Below are 16,867 nucleotides of genomic sequence, written 5' to 3' on the forward strand. Positions count from 1 at the left end.
GTGATGTTACTATTTCCGTTTTCTCTTATTTTGACCTAAATTCTGAAAAATGGTGTCCTTCACCTGGGATCTTTTTTGAACAGAAAGAAAAGGAGATGTTCTTCCTTCACCTTTATATGTATATGGAAATACACATTTAATATTACTATATTACAAAAAGTAAATATAATTATATATCACATATATATGCCATGTTGGAACCATTACTTTTAGGTACTTAACAGATTTTTATCAACTTTAATTCTAATGACAACTTGACAAATAAGTATTGCTTTTTCCTACTTTTCCATTTGAGACTTAAAAATAGAACAAATTACCAAAGTTATATCCGGGTTAAATGATATGGTGATATATTTATATAATCTTTTAAACAGAGGCCATCTTCATCAGAAAACAAATTCAAAATCTGCCTTAATTGAAGGCATCTTGATACTCCTACATTTAAAAGTAGTTCCTCCAAAATCTTATCTGGCACTTTCCATAAGAACTCTTGGAATATTAGTGGCCTTGACTGTGCTGCTGTGTAGATCTAAGATGTTTTGGAATTCTTAAAGCCTTATATATATCACCAATACAAGTAATATTAACATAATATCTCTGCCCTTTCTTATTCCTATAAGTGTTCCAAGAGTCAAGCACATTGCTTCAGGATCTTGAGATGAAATCATCCTGGATTTAGACTGAGCCCTAAACCCATTGACTGAGGCCCTCATAAAAGAGACACACAGAGGTGAAGCTGCATAAAGACAGAAGCAAAGGACTTCCCTGGTGGTCCAGCGGCTAAGACTCTGAGCTCCCAGCATAAGGGGCCCAGGTTCGAACCCTGGTCAGGGATCTAGATCCCACATGCTGCAACTGAGTTTACATACTGCAACTAAATATCCCGCACTACAACTAAGACCTAGTGCAGCCAAAAAATTAAATAAATATTAAAAAAATACAGAAGCAGAGACAGGAAAGATGTGGCCACAAGCTAAGGAACACCAGGCACTTCCAGCTTCTGGAAGGATCCTCCTCTATAGCCATGGGAGGGAGCACGAGCCTGCCAACACTTTTATCTCAGACTTCTGGCCTCCAGACTGTGAGAGAACCCATTTCTTTTGTTTTAAGCTACCAAGTTGGTGGTAATTTGGTTTGGCAGCACTAGGAAACTGATACAGTATGTCTGTGCTTCTATATTAACCATGGAATTTTTTTGTGTTCCCCTAATTCCTCCAAAAACTAATCTGCAACCCCTTGAGGGTGGTGTGGTCCCTGTTAAACATGCTCTTGAGACTTTTAAACAAACAAACAAAAAAACCAAGAGTCAAGCACAATACTGGAAGTGAAGATATGCTGAAAATCTATATTATAAATGTAAATTTTCCTGAGTCATGTCCTTTTATAAGCCATGAAGGTGAGTGGCATGGACCCAAAGAAATGGGAAATTACTCAGCTGTGACTGAATTCTTCCTGGTGGGGCCTTCCCAATACCCAGCACTCCAGTTTTGTCTGTTCATGCTCTGCCTCATCATGTACATGATCACCTTCCTGGAAATAGCCTCCTCTTTATCATCAGCATACTGGATTCTTGCCTCCACACTCCCATGTACTTCTTCCTTGGGAACCTCTCATTCTTAGACATCTGTTATACGTCATCATCCATCCCCCCGATGCTCATTAAAAGCATTAGGTCTGAGAGAAAATCCATCTTTTTCATTGGCTGTGCTCTGTAGATGGTTGTCTCTCTTGGGTTAGGCTCCACTGAGTGTGTCCCTCCTGGCTGTGATGGCATATGATCGATATGTGGCCATCTGCAACCCCCAAAGGTACCCCATCATCATGAACAGGGTGCTGTATGTGCACATGGCCACATGGTCTTGGATCATAGGTTGTCTGACTTGTCTATTACAAACAATTATAACAATGATATTGCCTTTCTGTGGTAATAATATCATTGATCATATGACCTGTGAGATCTTGGCCCTTCTTAAACTCATCTGTTTGGATATTACCATCAATGTGATTATCATGACAGTGACAAATATTGTTATACTGGTGATTCCTGTACCATTAATTCTCATCTCCTATGTTTTCATCCTCTCTTCCATCCTGAGAATTAATTCTGCTGAAGGGAGAAAAAAAAAGCCTTTTCTGTACTGTTCAGCCCACCTGACTGTGGTCATCTTATTCTATGGTTCAGCCCTTTTTATGTACATGAAGCCCAAATCAAAGGACACAAACACTTCTGATGAGATAATTGGACTGTCTCATGGAGTGGTAACCCCAATGTTGAACCCCATCATCTACATCTTGAGAAATAAGGAGGTGAAAGAAGCTGTGAAGAAAGTCCCGAGTCAACATTTGCATCTATGGAAAATGTGAAAGGACACGAGGCATATTATATCCTCAGTATGGGACCAGATCAGGTCTTCTGTATTCTGAGATGAAGTCATAGAACCTGGTGTCAAGAAAACTTACCAGCTTATAAGTCCAAAGATGAGACTCCCATTCTTTTAAACACAGAATGTCCATGTAAACCTTCTGAACACTGTCTTGTTGGCAGAGTTTTTAATTGTTTTCAGCTCAGGCAACTGGGCCCATATAAAGCACATGGCCTTTGTCTTCTCTTTCTCCCTTTCTTCTCTCTCTTTTCCCTATTTCCTCCTACTTCTTATTCTTTCCCCTCCTCCATCTACTTTCTTCCTCTCCCTTTCCTCCAGGAATGTTAACACTTCCCTACTTTCTGGTTTTCATTTGGTGGCTCAGTGGTAAAGAATCCACCGGCCAAAGCAGGAGACACAGGTTTGATCCCTGGGTCAGAAAGATCCCCTGGAGAAGGAAATAGCTGCCCACTCCAGGATTATTGCCTGGGAAGTCCCATGGACAGAGAAGTCTGGCGAGCTACAGTCCATGGGGTCACATAAGAGTTGGACACAACTTAGCAACTAAACAACTTTTCTAAAATTTTCCATCATTCCTCTCTGATAATCTTTCATGCTTCTGTATTGCTTAAGCTGTCAATAGCACACTTTGCCCACAAATAATAGACATAAACCACACAAAGTTATTATAAACTATTGACTATATTCCTTATACTGTATACATCCCTATGACTTATTTTATAACTTGTACTTTATACCTCTTAATGGTTGTTGCTACTCTTATCACCAGGAATATCCTATTGAACTCATTCTTATCTAATATAATATTGACTTCAATAAAAGAACAGACATAAAATCTCATAAATATCCATATTCAAAAGACCACTATGTTTAAAACCTTTGCTTAGGCTTACAAATAATGTGAAGGGACTATGATCAGTAAGAAAAATAAACCATTATTAAATATTATTGCTCTTGGTATCTATTAGCCATTAACTTCACATGGGTCCTCTTAAGTCCATTTTCCTATTTAGTTCCTGCCCTACTATAAGATTGATAGTGTCTATTTACTTCCTTCTTCCATGAGAATACACACTTCTCTCAATAAAAATGAATGGACACCTAACTCAAAGTGCACTCCTAAACAGGATTCTTCCCAAAATGGTGAGTGAGTGAGCTCCCCCTCAAAACTAACTACAGCTTCTACTCTTACAACCACAGGAAAGAAATTCAGGAAGTTTTAAAAGCCCAGCGTTTCTTCACCAGCAATGATTTAGAAATACTGAAATCTAATCCACAAGCCGAAGAACTGATGCTTTTGAACTGTGGTGTTGGAGAAGACTTGAGAGTCCCTTGGACTGCAAGGAGATCTAACTAGTCCATTCTGAAGGAGATCAGCCCTGGGATTTCTTTGGAAGGAATGATGCTAAAGCTGAAAGTCCAGTACTTTGGCCACCTCACGTGAAGAGTTGACTCATTGGAAAAGACTCTGATGCTGGGAGGGATTGGGGGCAGGAGGAGAAGGGGACGAGAGAGGATGAGATGGCTGGATGGCATCACTGACTGGATGGACGTGAGTCTGAGTGAACTCCGGGAGTTGGTGATGGACAGGGAGGCCTGGCGTGCTGTGATTCATGGGATCGCAAAGAGTTGGACACGACTGAGTGACTGAACTGAACTGGACTGAACTGAACTAAATCCACAAGCACCTTGAGTGATATGTACCATTTGTGAAAATACATCAAACATGATCCTACTTTGTTCTCCTATAATTTATTCTCTGCACAGTAACTAGAGTGTTGTTTCTAGAAAAGTATATACTGAAGTTCTGCTGCTGCTGCTGCTGCTGCTAAGTCGCTTCAGTCATGTCTGACTGTGCAACCCCATAGATGGCAGCCCACCAGGCTTCCCAGTCCCTGGGATTCTCCAGGCTAGAACACACAAAATTAACCTATGGTATTTTAAAATCAGAATAGTGGATGCCAGTGTGGGTGAGTGGATAAAGCAAGAATCAACTAGGTCAGAACATGAAGGAACTTTTCTGAGGCTATGTTTATGTTCTGTATTTTAATAGGAATTTGAGTGACACAGGTGTGCATCTGTTAAAACTATTAATATTATGCTAAGATTTGTGAATTTAATGTATGTAAATTTTAAATTAAAAGAAAAAAATGTGAACAAATATAACTTTAAACTCTAGTTAATAAAATGCTAAAGTATTTAGGGGAAAGGGTAATGATTCCCACAGATTATTTTGAAATGCATCAAAAATCACATGGATTGAATGGAGGGACAGAGAGAGAAATAGACACACAGCATGAGATAAGCAAATCTAGTCAATATTTGTGGCACAATCTAGTTGGTGAGTATTTGATCCTCAGTGTAAAATATTTCAATTTTACTTCATGTTTGAAATTGTTCATAATATGTATGGTGTTGGGAAAAAATTATATAAACACTGTCAGGAATATAGCTCTTGACTAAATGTTGTATCAATGAATAAAGCAAAGGCAGAAATTGGATCAAATATACTGTCATTGTAAACTCTCTTAATCAATTTAGGAAAAAGTTCCACTATTCTAAAAAGGAAAACTTTTTAACAGGTTATTTACAATGCTTACAAGAGAGAAATTAAAAATAAATGTTAATGGTCCCAGTGAAACTTAATTTACTACAGTGAACTCTTGTTAGAGTTCAGTTGCTATCCCTGGGGGATGGTGTAAGGGGAGGAGAAAGAAAAGAAATATATTAGAAGATTTACCAGAATTAGGTTAAAGGTAATAAGGAAAAAGAAAACAGCAAACTTTTTTGGCATGATGTATTGTTTGCCATACTCCTTCATGTGCTCTTCAGTAATTTTGATTCCCCAAGAATATCAGATTGTACAGACCTAAACAAGAGAAAGCTCATTCTTTCTACAGCATTTATTCTCCAATTCCACAAAATTTTAGATGCCACTACTATATATTCACATGATAATCACTTAATAACACTGCTATTCTTAAAACAATCAATTTACATAATCATTCAGGACTTCCCTGGTGGTTCAGATGGTAAAGCGTCTGCCTACAGTGCGGGAGACCCGGGTTCAATCCCTGGGTCAGGAAGATCCTCTGGAGAAGGAAATGGCAACCTACTCCAGTACTCTTGCCTGGAAAATCCAATGGATGGAGGAGCCTAGTAGGCTACGGTCCATGGGGTTGCAAACAGTCAGACACAACTGAGCAACTTCACTTTCACTTTCATATTTCCCAGAAACTTTTTGGTCTAGAACTTGACTAAAAAATTAAGAAGTTCATGTTCATTCAAACACTGTAAATTGAGTAAACGATTTCTTTTCTATGCTATTAATTTTCCTATAACAGATGTGACACAAACAATGATTATAAATGTGAAGGCACTACAGGTTAAAGACAACATACATTAATAGTGGCTGTATTATAATAATGATTCAGGTGATTAGAGAATATAAGTTTTAATATGTATGCCGAAAGATGGTAGCTCAGGACGACAAAAAATTTGCTTGCAGGGCAGGAGACCTGGGTTGGATCCCTTGGTTGGGAAGATCCTCTGAAGGAGGGCATGGCAACCCACTCCAGTATTCTTACCTAAAGAACTCCCATGGACAGAGGAGCCTGGAGGGCTGCAGTCCTTGGGGTCGCAAAGAGTCAGATACAACTGACTGACTAAACACGCATGCAATACACAATATTATATAAAAATGGAGAATGAAACATTATTTGATACGATGAACACTATTGGTATTAGTGATAAAAGGACTATTAAAAAGCAATCTTATGCCTGTGATCAAAAGGTTTGAATTTCAAAGCATTTTGAAAGATAAGTGTACTACTCAAAACTGAAGAACAAATGAAACAAACTATTGAAGTAAATCAATTAACAATTATATGACAAAGTCTATGTATCACACTGATCCTGTTTCAGATGGAAATAGTGTCTTCGTAAGAAATAAATGCACACAGACTTGGATATCTATGTGTTTAATGTCTTAGATTTTTTTCATACAGCAGTGTAAAGTTCAAGAACATAAACTACCCTCCCCCACCCCTCCCAACTTTCTGACATAGGAAAAGAGACAAATATCAAAATAATTATATAAAGGCACAAGGCAAAACAGACTTTAAGAATCCTTGTGCTCTATATTTCTTAGCTTTGGGCTAGGCTAGGATAATTTACCACATTTTAAAACTAGTTATCTTACTCTAATCATGAAATCATCTGAAGTCAAGAGAATGATTTGCAGAAGTTTAAAGTGTGTGCAAAACTGCATCGTTTCAATACATATGCACAGCATTAGCATTTGTCTTAAATCTCTTCTTAAAGATATCAAATTATGAAATACAAACTTACTTTCTTTACAGTATAAAATGATACTGTAAAGAAGAGAACAGATAATCCCTTGAATAAGTTCTCGGTATAGATGCTACAGAAGATACTTTCCTCTCTGGTTTTTTGTACATAAAATACAGTTTAAGTTTTTACAGTATGATTTGGCTGGCACATTTAAATTTCAAAATCTAAAATTTGTAAAAAGTAGTTTTGATCAATGTTTGTAGAATATGTAATAATGTTTATAATAAAGGAAAGGTGATTACAGAATAACATATAATAAATGCATAAAATGAAAGTGAAATCACTCAGTCGTATCTGATTTTTTGCAACCCCATGGTTCATACAGTCCACGGAATTCTCTAGACCAGAATACTAGAGTGGGTAGCCATTCCCTTCACCAGGGGATCTTCCCAACCCAGGTATTGCACCCAGAACTCCCGTATTGCAGGTGGATTCTTTACCAGCTGAGCCACCAGAGAAGCCCATAATAAATGCATAAGCATGTTTATAATTAAACATAATGTAATAGCAAAATGAGGGTCTAAAAGGGTCCACAAAAGTTCATCTAAGAATGTCATGATGCTTTCCACATAGAATATTTATAGCAGTTTTTTAAAAAATGAAATAGTCTGTTCTTAATAATGAATGATCTCATTATATTTTAATATCATGTAATATCATATAGCATTTAGTTTTCTCAAATGCTTCAAAATTAAGAAGAGAGTAAAATGAAATGAGTGTAGATGCACCCCAATGTTTATAGCAGCACTATTTACAATAGCCAAGACATAGAAGCAACCTCAATGTTCATGGAGAGATAAGCAGATAAAGAAGATGTGGCATGTGCCCACACACACACACACACACACACACACACACACACACACACTGGAATACTACTCAGCCATAAAAAGGAATGAAATAATGCCATTTACAGCAACATGAATGGACCCAGAGATTATCACACTAGGTGAAGTAAATAAGACAAAGAAAGACAAATACCAGATGATATGAATTATATATGGAATATAAAATATTATATGAATGAACTTACTTTAAAACAGAAACAGATTCACACACATAGAAAATAAATTTATGGTTAAAGGGCAAAGGGAGTGGGGGAGGGATAAATTAGGAGTTTGGGATTAGCAGATATAAGCTATTATACATAAAATAGGTAAATAACAAGGTCCTACAGTACAGCACATGGAATTATATTCAATATCATGTAATAAACCATAATGGGAAAAAAAGTTTTTAATGACATCAGTGAAAATAGAGGCCCAAAGTCAATGAAATAATATGTTCAAATTGTTTAAGCAAAACCAAAAACCTAGAATTCTACTAAATTTAACCATCTTTCAAGAGAAAAGACAAAATAAAGGCATTTTTATTAAAAAAAAAAGACTAAAAGATTTTTCCATAAAGACAACTCTAGAGAGAAAGAAACTGTTTCCGGATAAAAGGAACAGAATGAAAAAGTAATAGTAAACAAAGAAATTAGTAAATATGTGAGTGGATCCAAACTGTCACTATTTTAAATAGTAAGAGAGAGAGAGAGAATGCTCACAAATGGGGAACATAAAAACAAGATAAAAATGAAACCTGAAATACAATGAGAGGGATTAGAAATCAGAGATAAACATGTTAAGGTCCTTGGTATTACTTAGGAGGATTGCTGATATATTAGAAATTGTGTTAAGCATCTTAAAAAATTATGGCAATCATACATGTATGTATATGTTTGTGTGTGTAACTTTGTACTTAAATTGTAAAGAATGTTTTCAAATCCAAAAAAAGTTTATAAAAAGCATGCATTAGGAAAGAAAGTCTCAATAAATATCTAACAAGTAATATCATTCAAACCACAATCTATAGCCATAACGTAATATTAGGAATCAATACTGAAAAGAGAAACCCCCCAAATGTCTTTTAAACATGGAAATTTTAAAACATATTTTATATGTTTAAAAAATGATGAAAATTTTAACGTATTTATTACTTAATAGGACTATCAAAATTGGTGGGATAAAAACATTTTATAATTTTAAATAAATATATTATAAAATAAGAAAGATTGAAAATTAATACACTAAGAATCCAACTCAAAGATTTATAAAAAGAAGAAATGAAAAAAATCTAAAGACAGGTAAAGCCAAATCAGTAGTTTAAAACTTTAACCAGGCCCAAACCATTTCCCTAAGCCATTTCTATAAGCCTAAAATAACATTGAAATGGAAACTGAACAGGGACAATATGAGAAAGGAAAACTCAAGAGCCAGTCTCACTTACAAACATAGAAGAACTCTATACAAAATACTAGCAAACAGAATCTAACAACATTCAAAATAATAATATCTAACATCCAGGTAGGATTTATACCTGGAAGATAAGACTACCAAGGAAGTCTTAACATTATAAAAATATGTTACTGCAACTCACCACAATATCAATTAAAGAACAGAAACAAATGATTTCAGCAAACTCAAGAAAAGTCTTGATAAAATTTAATGGGCATTCAAAAATTTTTTAAAGTTAAAAACTGAGCAAACTAAAAACAAGAAAATTTCTTTAACCTAATAAAGAATATTTATTAAAAAATTATAACTAACAAGTTCCCTTAAAGTTGCAAACAAACTCAACATTGCATAGAAATCCTATCCAGTTAGAGAGAGAGAGAGAAGGAAAGAAGAAAGGGAGGAAGCAAGGAAAGAAAGAAAAATTGGAAGGGAGCAGGAAGCAAGTGCAGGAGAGAGGGGAGGAAGAAGGGAAGGAAAGAGGGTATGAATATTGGAAAGCAAGAAACAAAATTTTCATTATTTTATGAAAATAAAGTTTTCTCACTAGAAAAAAATCTATGAAAGGAAAATCTTAAAATTTAAATTAATAAAATCTAGCAAGGCTGCTAAATACACGATCAATATACAAAGTTCATATTTCTGTAGGGAATGAATGAAGTATTTAATAAATTATGCTTTGGTAACGGACTACTAATATCAAAGGGAAAAATAAAAATCAAATTAAACCTCCGTCTCACACTGTGAGCAAAATACATTTGAGACAAATCAAATACCTAAATACCAAGGCAAAACTGTAAAGTATTATAAGAAAATGTCTTCTTACACAGGGACAGGAAAAGTATATCTCAAATGAGTCCAAAAAAGACACAAGAAAGTACTAAAACATAAGAAATGACTAATTAAGAAACATCTATATGGCAAAAATGCATCATTAAGAAGGTTTAAATATTAGCTCAAATGGAAGATTATGTCAGTAACAAATACACCAAAAGAGGATTAGTATGCAGACTTCTTTTTTCTTTAAGTTATCAAATTACTAAGATAAACAACATAACAGAAAATAGGGCAGAGGATATAAATAGGGACCCAAAAGAAAAGAAAATGGCATGACATACAAAATTATGAGAAGATGCTTAATTCACAAGAAATCAGAAAAATGTAAATCAAATTAATGAGATATTTCTCAGCCAAAAGATACAAAAATATTAAACATTTAACAAGAAGTGTCAAGAATATGGAGAAAGAGGAAATCCTATTCACTGCCTGTGAGAGTATAAATCAATTTAAAAATCAACAAAAAAAACATGAAATTGACTCACTAATTCCACTTAACAGGTATATGACCAAGGGGACCCATACAGTTATTTACTGAAGCATTCTTTATAAAATAAGCATACCAATATGGGAAAGAATAAGTTGCTGCTGCTGCTGCTAAGTTGCTTCAGTCGTGCCACACTCTGTGTGACCCCATAGACAGCAGCCCACCAGGCTCCCCCGTCCCATGGATTCTCCAGGCAAGAACACTGGAGTGGGTTGCCATTTCCTTCTCCAATGCGTAAAAGTGAAAAGTGAAAGTGAAGTCGCTCAGTTGTGTCCAACTCTTCTCGACCCCATGGACTGTAGCCTACCAGGCTCCTCTGTCCATGGATTTTCCAGGCAAGAGTACTGGAGTGGTGTGCCATTGCCTTAACACTAGATTATGAGAGAGCAATTAAAATGGGTGAGCCATCTCTGAACTACTCATGCTGTTACCCCTTGGCAGTCACTTGGCTTCTTTGAGCTTCTTGTTTGCTGTTTTTGTTTTACTCTAAAAATGGAAAATCAACCTCACAAGGTGAAATGAAAAAGAATAATTAAGAAAGAAGTAAAAGATATAATATAACAGCTCCTATGTAATGTAAGGTACATTAGAATCTAATGTTCTCTTGTCTGTGAAATAGGTATCACCAACATTCTTTGAAAGAAAGAGTGACAGGTATACAACATAAGATTTGAGAATAATCAATGTTTATTAAAATCTCCTTAAAAACAAGAAAGGGAGCTAGATAGGAAAGAGGGCCAACCAAATGAGGGCCTAGCTCTCACTGAAAAGCTAATCACAAATGAGACTCTAGTCATATGAATCTACCAACAGACCCCATTCCAAATCACTTACAGGCTCAGGATTACTATTCAAAGGAAAACACTATGAAACAGGAATTATACTGAAGCAGCCTGTAAAGTTATGACTTTTCACTATTTTTAGTTTTGTGTGTGTATGTGTGTGTGTGCTGAATGGAAGTTTCTGAGACACCAAGGCAGTGGGGAAACTGGGAACCCTATTTCTTAATATTCAGCATCTATATAAGATGAAAGTCATCTTGAATATGAAGCCAACTTCAGTAATATTATTAAGCTATCTTGAGAAGTCCATTTACATTTTTTTCAGGAAAAATTTTAATCCAAGTAGTGCTGATTTCCCATAAGCTATGAGTCTGTCAACTTTGATAAGAGATAGAGGGACATTTGAGCTTCAATCATAAAGTGCGCTTGTGAAAATCTTAGACTGTATCCTGAAGGACTTGAAAAGGTACAAAATAAACAACAGGTCCCCTGGGTTTGGATATACCCTACAAGCCTCTTACATTAATGCTTTAGCCCTCAATACAATGTTGAGAATAACTTTTAAAAATAAAAAATTATAAAAATGCTGCAAAAGCAAGTAAAGATGGTCAAGTAAAGCTAAAACAGATTAAAAAGTGTATTGATTACTCAACTAGTAGGTGTCCATGACAATTTGCAAAGGTGAACAGAATTACATTGGAGAGTGTCAGATAATGCATATTCATTTCAAAGAGGAATTTCTTGGGGAAAAATATGTGTCACAAACTAAGCACACTAGTGCCTAAAGATAACAGCTCAGAAGGTTGCAATGCAGGAACCCGGGTTTGATTCTTGTGGCAAAAAGATCACCTGGAGAAAGAAATGGCAACCTACTCCAGTATTGTTGCCTAGAGAATTCCGTGGACAGAGGAGCCAAGTGGGCTACAGTACATTGGGTCACAAAAAAGTCAAACACGACTGAGCGACTAACACATACACAGGTAAGAAGTCACCCATATTTTGTAATAAAAATCCGAAACAAGTAGCAAAAGTCCAGAAATACCTCCCCTTTACCAACTGCAGTTTTTCCCCCAACTGCAGTTGTGAGGCCCAAGGATTATTCAAAGCAATAGATTTGCAAAACCTATCTTAGGAAATAATTGCTTTTTTATTGAGAGCTTTTAAAGGTCATTGGCACTAGAATTCACTTTCAAATGCAAAACTTAAAGTCAATTAATTAAGGATTTCTAAAAAGGGATGTATATAATACACTAAACTCATGTTTACGTTTTAGTAATAAAAACAATTTACTTTATTAATAGAAATAATGTTAAATAAATTCACATTATATGTAATTTTGAGCTTTTCACAAGTCTTTCCTGCTGCTTAGTCTAAGAATGCTAACAGCAGAGAGACTGATACAGAAACATCAAGAAATTGACAAGCTCAAGAAAAGGCATCCAGTCTTCTTCCTTCCCCATAGCACTTAATTTAAAATTCAACACACAAGTGCTTAATACATATTCACCGATATGAACAGCATATTTGCTAACAAACACTGAATGAAAATTTGTTACTTTACTACCATTTATTTATATTTATAATAAAGCAACTCATAAAAGTTTTTAAAGTAATTTATCTTTACTGAAGGTTTTCTCTTCAGTACATAATATCATATGACAAAAAAAGAACTGAGAGAACTGCACTCTAAATACCCATAAGTTAAGTTATAGGAACTCAAAAGTAACAAAAATAGCTCATACTATGTAAGGCCTAAAGAAAGAAATCAGTTTATACCACCACCTAGTGACCACAGAATGCAGCACAAAGAAAGTACTTATCAGGGACATCACCAGAGTTAAGTATCTGGAGTTTACATGTAAAACTACTGCCCTCCTATGCAGCTGGGCTAGTGTTGAATCCACCTCTCCCACTTCCTTTTGCAGATGTGATGAGCCTGACCTTTGGACAAAACCAAGTAGAGACATCATCAAGTGGACTGTTGCCTTTACCCACCTCATATAATTTTCTCCACCCTTTAACCGATAACTATTTGTTATGTACAGGGTAAATAATGCACTTTCACACTCACTGAACCAGATGAGCAATAATTAAAAGTGGTACTGGCTGGGCCACTTAGCACTTAGCAGCAATGACCCTGAGGAAATTATTTATCTCTCAAAATCTTACCATTTAGATAAAAGTTTAACTACAACACTTTGAGGATAATTAAAATCTGTGAGAAACTGAACAGGAGACTGTCTTAGGCCCCTAACAGTATTTAACAATGTTTATCTAATTCTAAGTTGTAGCCATAAATTTCACTCCTATCTTGTAAGCGTTTTCCACTTGGAAATATTGGAGATTTCCTCTATCTTGCTCTCAGTTAGATGCAGTTAATGATGACACTCTCAGTTCAGTTCAGTTCAGTCACTCAGTCGTGTCCGACTCTTTGCGACCCCATGAATCGCAGCACACCAGGCCTCCCTGTCCATCACCAACTCCCAGAGTTCACTCAAACTCACGTCCATTGAGTCGGTGATGCCATCCAGCCATCTCATACTCTGTAGTCCCCTTTTCCTCCTGCCCCCAATCCCTCCTAGCATCAGAGTCTTTTCCAATGAGTCAACTCTTCTCATGAGGTGGCCAAAGTATTGGAGTTTCAGCTTTAGCATCATTCCTTCCAAAGAACACCCAGGGCTGATTTCCTTTAGAATGTACCGGTTGGATCTCCTTGCAGTCCAAGGGACTCTCAAGAGTCTTCTCCAACACCACAGCCTTGACTAGACGGACCTTTGTTGGCAAAAGACACTCTAGGGGATGGTCAAGCCACAGCATTGAATATGTCTAAGTCCTTATGTATAGAAGAACTGCCTGCCATCTAAGTAAATGCACTCTGTTTGCTCATTTGAAAAAACAAAATTCATTAGTGTTTGAGTCACAGTACACTTTTGGTGTCAATTTGTAACAGCAAATTAGCCTAGATTATATACATTATAATATATATGTAATATGTATTACAGCCTAAACTATTTATCTGTATGTATATATATATATATATCGGAGAAGGCAATGGCACCCCACTGCAGTACTCTTGCCTGGAAAATCCCATGGACGGAGGAGCCTGGTAGGCTGCAGTCCATGGGGTCGCTAAGAGTTAGACACGACTGAGCAACTTCACTTTCTCTTTTCACTTTCATGCACTGGAGAAGGAAATGGCAACCCACTCCAGTGTTCTTGCCTGGAGAATCCCAGGGACAGGGAAGCCTGGTGGGCTGCCATCTCTGGGGTCACACAGAGTCGGACATGACTGAAGTGACTTAGCATAGCATATATATATATATATATATATGGCACATATATACAGTATATATTAGCATAATATATATATATGTGTATATATAGTATATGTTCTTGAAGTGTGAATGAGTGATAGTTGCTCCATCGTGTCTATTTGCGACCCCATGGACTGTACCTCTTCTGTCCATGGAATTTTCCAGGCAAATAATACTGGAGTGGATTGCCATTTCTTTCTCTAAAGATACTGCCAAATATCAAGATCTCTGGCCTTCTTCTCTTTTTAGCCTCAAGAACTTGACAACAAAGATTAGACCTCACAGCAAGAAGTTTCCTGGTAGAGAAAGTTGACAAGAAACAACTTATAGCTAATAACAGTTGGGGTGATGGATATCTAATGAAGGAAACTACCCAGTCAGATCATGCTACAGTAAAGCTCATGACTTGGCAAGACCCACCACACTCACAGAGCTTTCAAATTCTTTATAGTCCCACTTTTAAAAATGAGGTAACAGACAAATATAAAAACATTTCAGGAAAAACTTCAGTACCAGAGAGAGGAAAAATAATAAAATATATAGAAAACAAAATAAAACTCAAATGAAGACTTGAAACCATTTTTAAGCCCCCAGAGAAACAGAAATATTAAACCGATGAAACAAAAAGATGATAATACTTCTGAAGACAGTAGGGGAAAAAAGCATTCTGGGAAAAAAGAGGTTAAAAAGAGCTTTTGGAAATAAACTGGACATTTAAATTAGACATTTAAAAGTTTATTAGGTGAGTTAAAAAATAAATGTGGAACATTTCACAACCCCCCTCCCTCAAAGCAAAAAAAAAAAAAAAAGTTAAAAAATTAGTAGGAATAAAGAAAATTAGAGGATCAAGCTGGAGAAGGCAATGGCGACCCACTCCAGTACTCTTGCCTGGAAAATCCCATGGATGGAGGAGCCTGGTAGGCTGCAGTCCATAGGGTCTCGAAGAGTCGGACACAACTGAGTGACTTCACTTTCACTTTTTACTTTCATGCATTGGAGAAGGAAATGGCAACCCACTCCAGTGTTCTTGCCTGGAGAATCCAAGGGATGAGGGAGCCTGGTGGGCTGCCATCTTTGGGGTCGCACAGAGTTGGACACGACTGAAGCGACTTAGCAGCAGCAGCAGCAGAGGATCAAGTGGAGGCATGATGCTTGAATAACAAAAGTTCCAGAGATAGAGGAGGAATAAAAAAAATCCAAGAAACATAACAAATTTCTCATAATTTAAGAGTTTCCAGATTTGGGGGTGGGTAGTGTTGGGAGAAAGCAAATCAGCCAAGATGTTGTGGTTAGGCTCTCTCACCCCATGTTTTGTAAATAATGACTACGAAACAGTTGAGATCATTTATAGCACTACACATGCAGTCATGAGCTTTAGGTAACAGCTGAGATCATTTATGGCACTGCACATGCACATCATTCACTTGATCATGGGCTACTTTGTGCAGCACAGCTGTATAAGCTTCACCTGGAGAAGCCCTAAAGGTTGTGTGTGGTTATGTTGTGTTATGTTATGTCTGCTGCTAAGGCTGCTATGCCAGTCAGGAGAGAATAAACCCATCTGCAGTTCCTACAGTTCCTCACATTTTCTGCCAGCCTCCTAGCTCATGCCTTGCCTACCATGGGTTCAGCAAGCAGTGTGCACAGGGAAATACAGTAAGACAATCGGCATCACAAACAGGATCAGCAAGACAGCTGGTCAACTGAATGAGACACAATGGATGAAAAAAGATCTATCCCAAGGAATATCACTGTGAAATTTCAGAAATTTAGGGGTGAGAATATAAAAGCTTCCAGACAAGTCACATAGAAAGGACCAAGAATTAAAATGGGAAGAACGTCTCACCAGAAGCTATAAGGCAATGGAGCAGTACTTTTAAAAAAAAAAAAAGGAAAAATTATTTCCAGTGTAGAAGTTTATGTCCACCCAAACTATAAATTAAGCTGAAAGCCTCTAAAGTTTAATCCCCATATACCCTCTCCTAAAATTAAGAGGAAATATATATATATATAAGATCCTGGAAAAAGGATATCTTAAAGGCAAATGAGATTTCCCAGGAGACGAGTGAAAGGAGATCCAAGAATTACTACAGGGCCACTTTAGAGAACATTTAGTCCACACTGGACCAAGAGACAACAAGACTCCTTAAAGATAACTCTAGAAGAGGAAGCTTAAAAGCTGATTAACAGTTTCAACCATTTTGAGTTGGGGCAAAGAATTTGGTGATTAATAAGTAAAAGGTAAAGAAGAGAAACAAATGAAAAAGAAATAAAAGAAACAATCACCTTTCTGTGATTAAGATCATAGGTGTATGCCACATTGCAGTGGCTTAAACTAGAAGATGAATTCTCTCCTAAAGTAAGTCCAGAGACAGGCAGGCCAGGGCTCCTAGTATTCCATGATGTCAGAACCTAGGCTGCTTCTTTCGTTGTT

The 16,867-nt window shown here is 36.6% G+C and overlaps 1 pseudogene; it reads left to right on the plus strand.

Moving 5' to 3' along the window:
• The first annotated feature begins 1,419 nt into the window (after positions 1–1,419).
• On the plus strand, positions 1,420–2,408 carry LOC133253110 (olfactory receptor 13D1-like; annotated as a pseudogene).
• The last annotated feature ends 14,459 nt before the right edge of the window (positions 2,409–16,867 follow it).

Source organism: Bos javanicus, chromosome 8 (genome assembly GCF_032452875.1).
Source record: "Bos javanicus breed banteng chromosome 8, ARS-OSU_banteng_1.0, whole genome shotgun sequence".
Classification (NCBI taxonomy): Eukaryota; Metazoa; Chordata; class Mammalia; order Artiodactyla; family Bovidae; genus Bos; species Bos javanicus.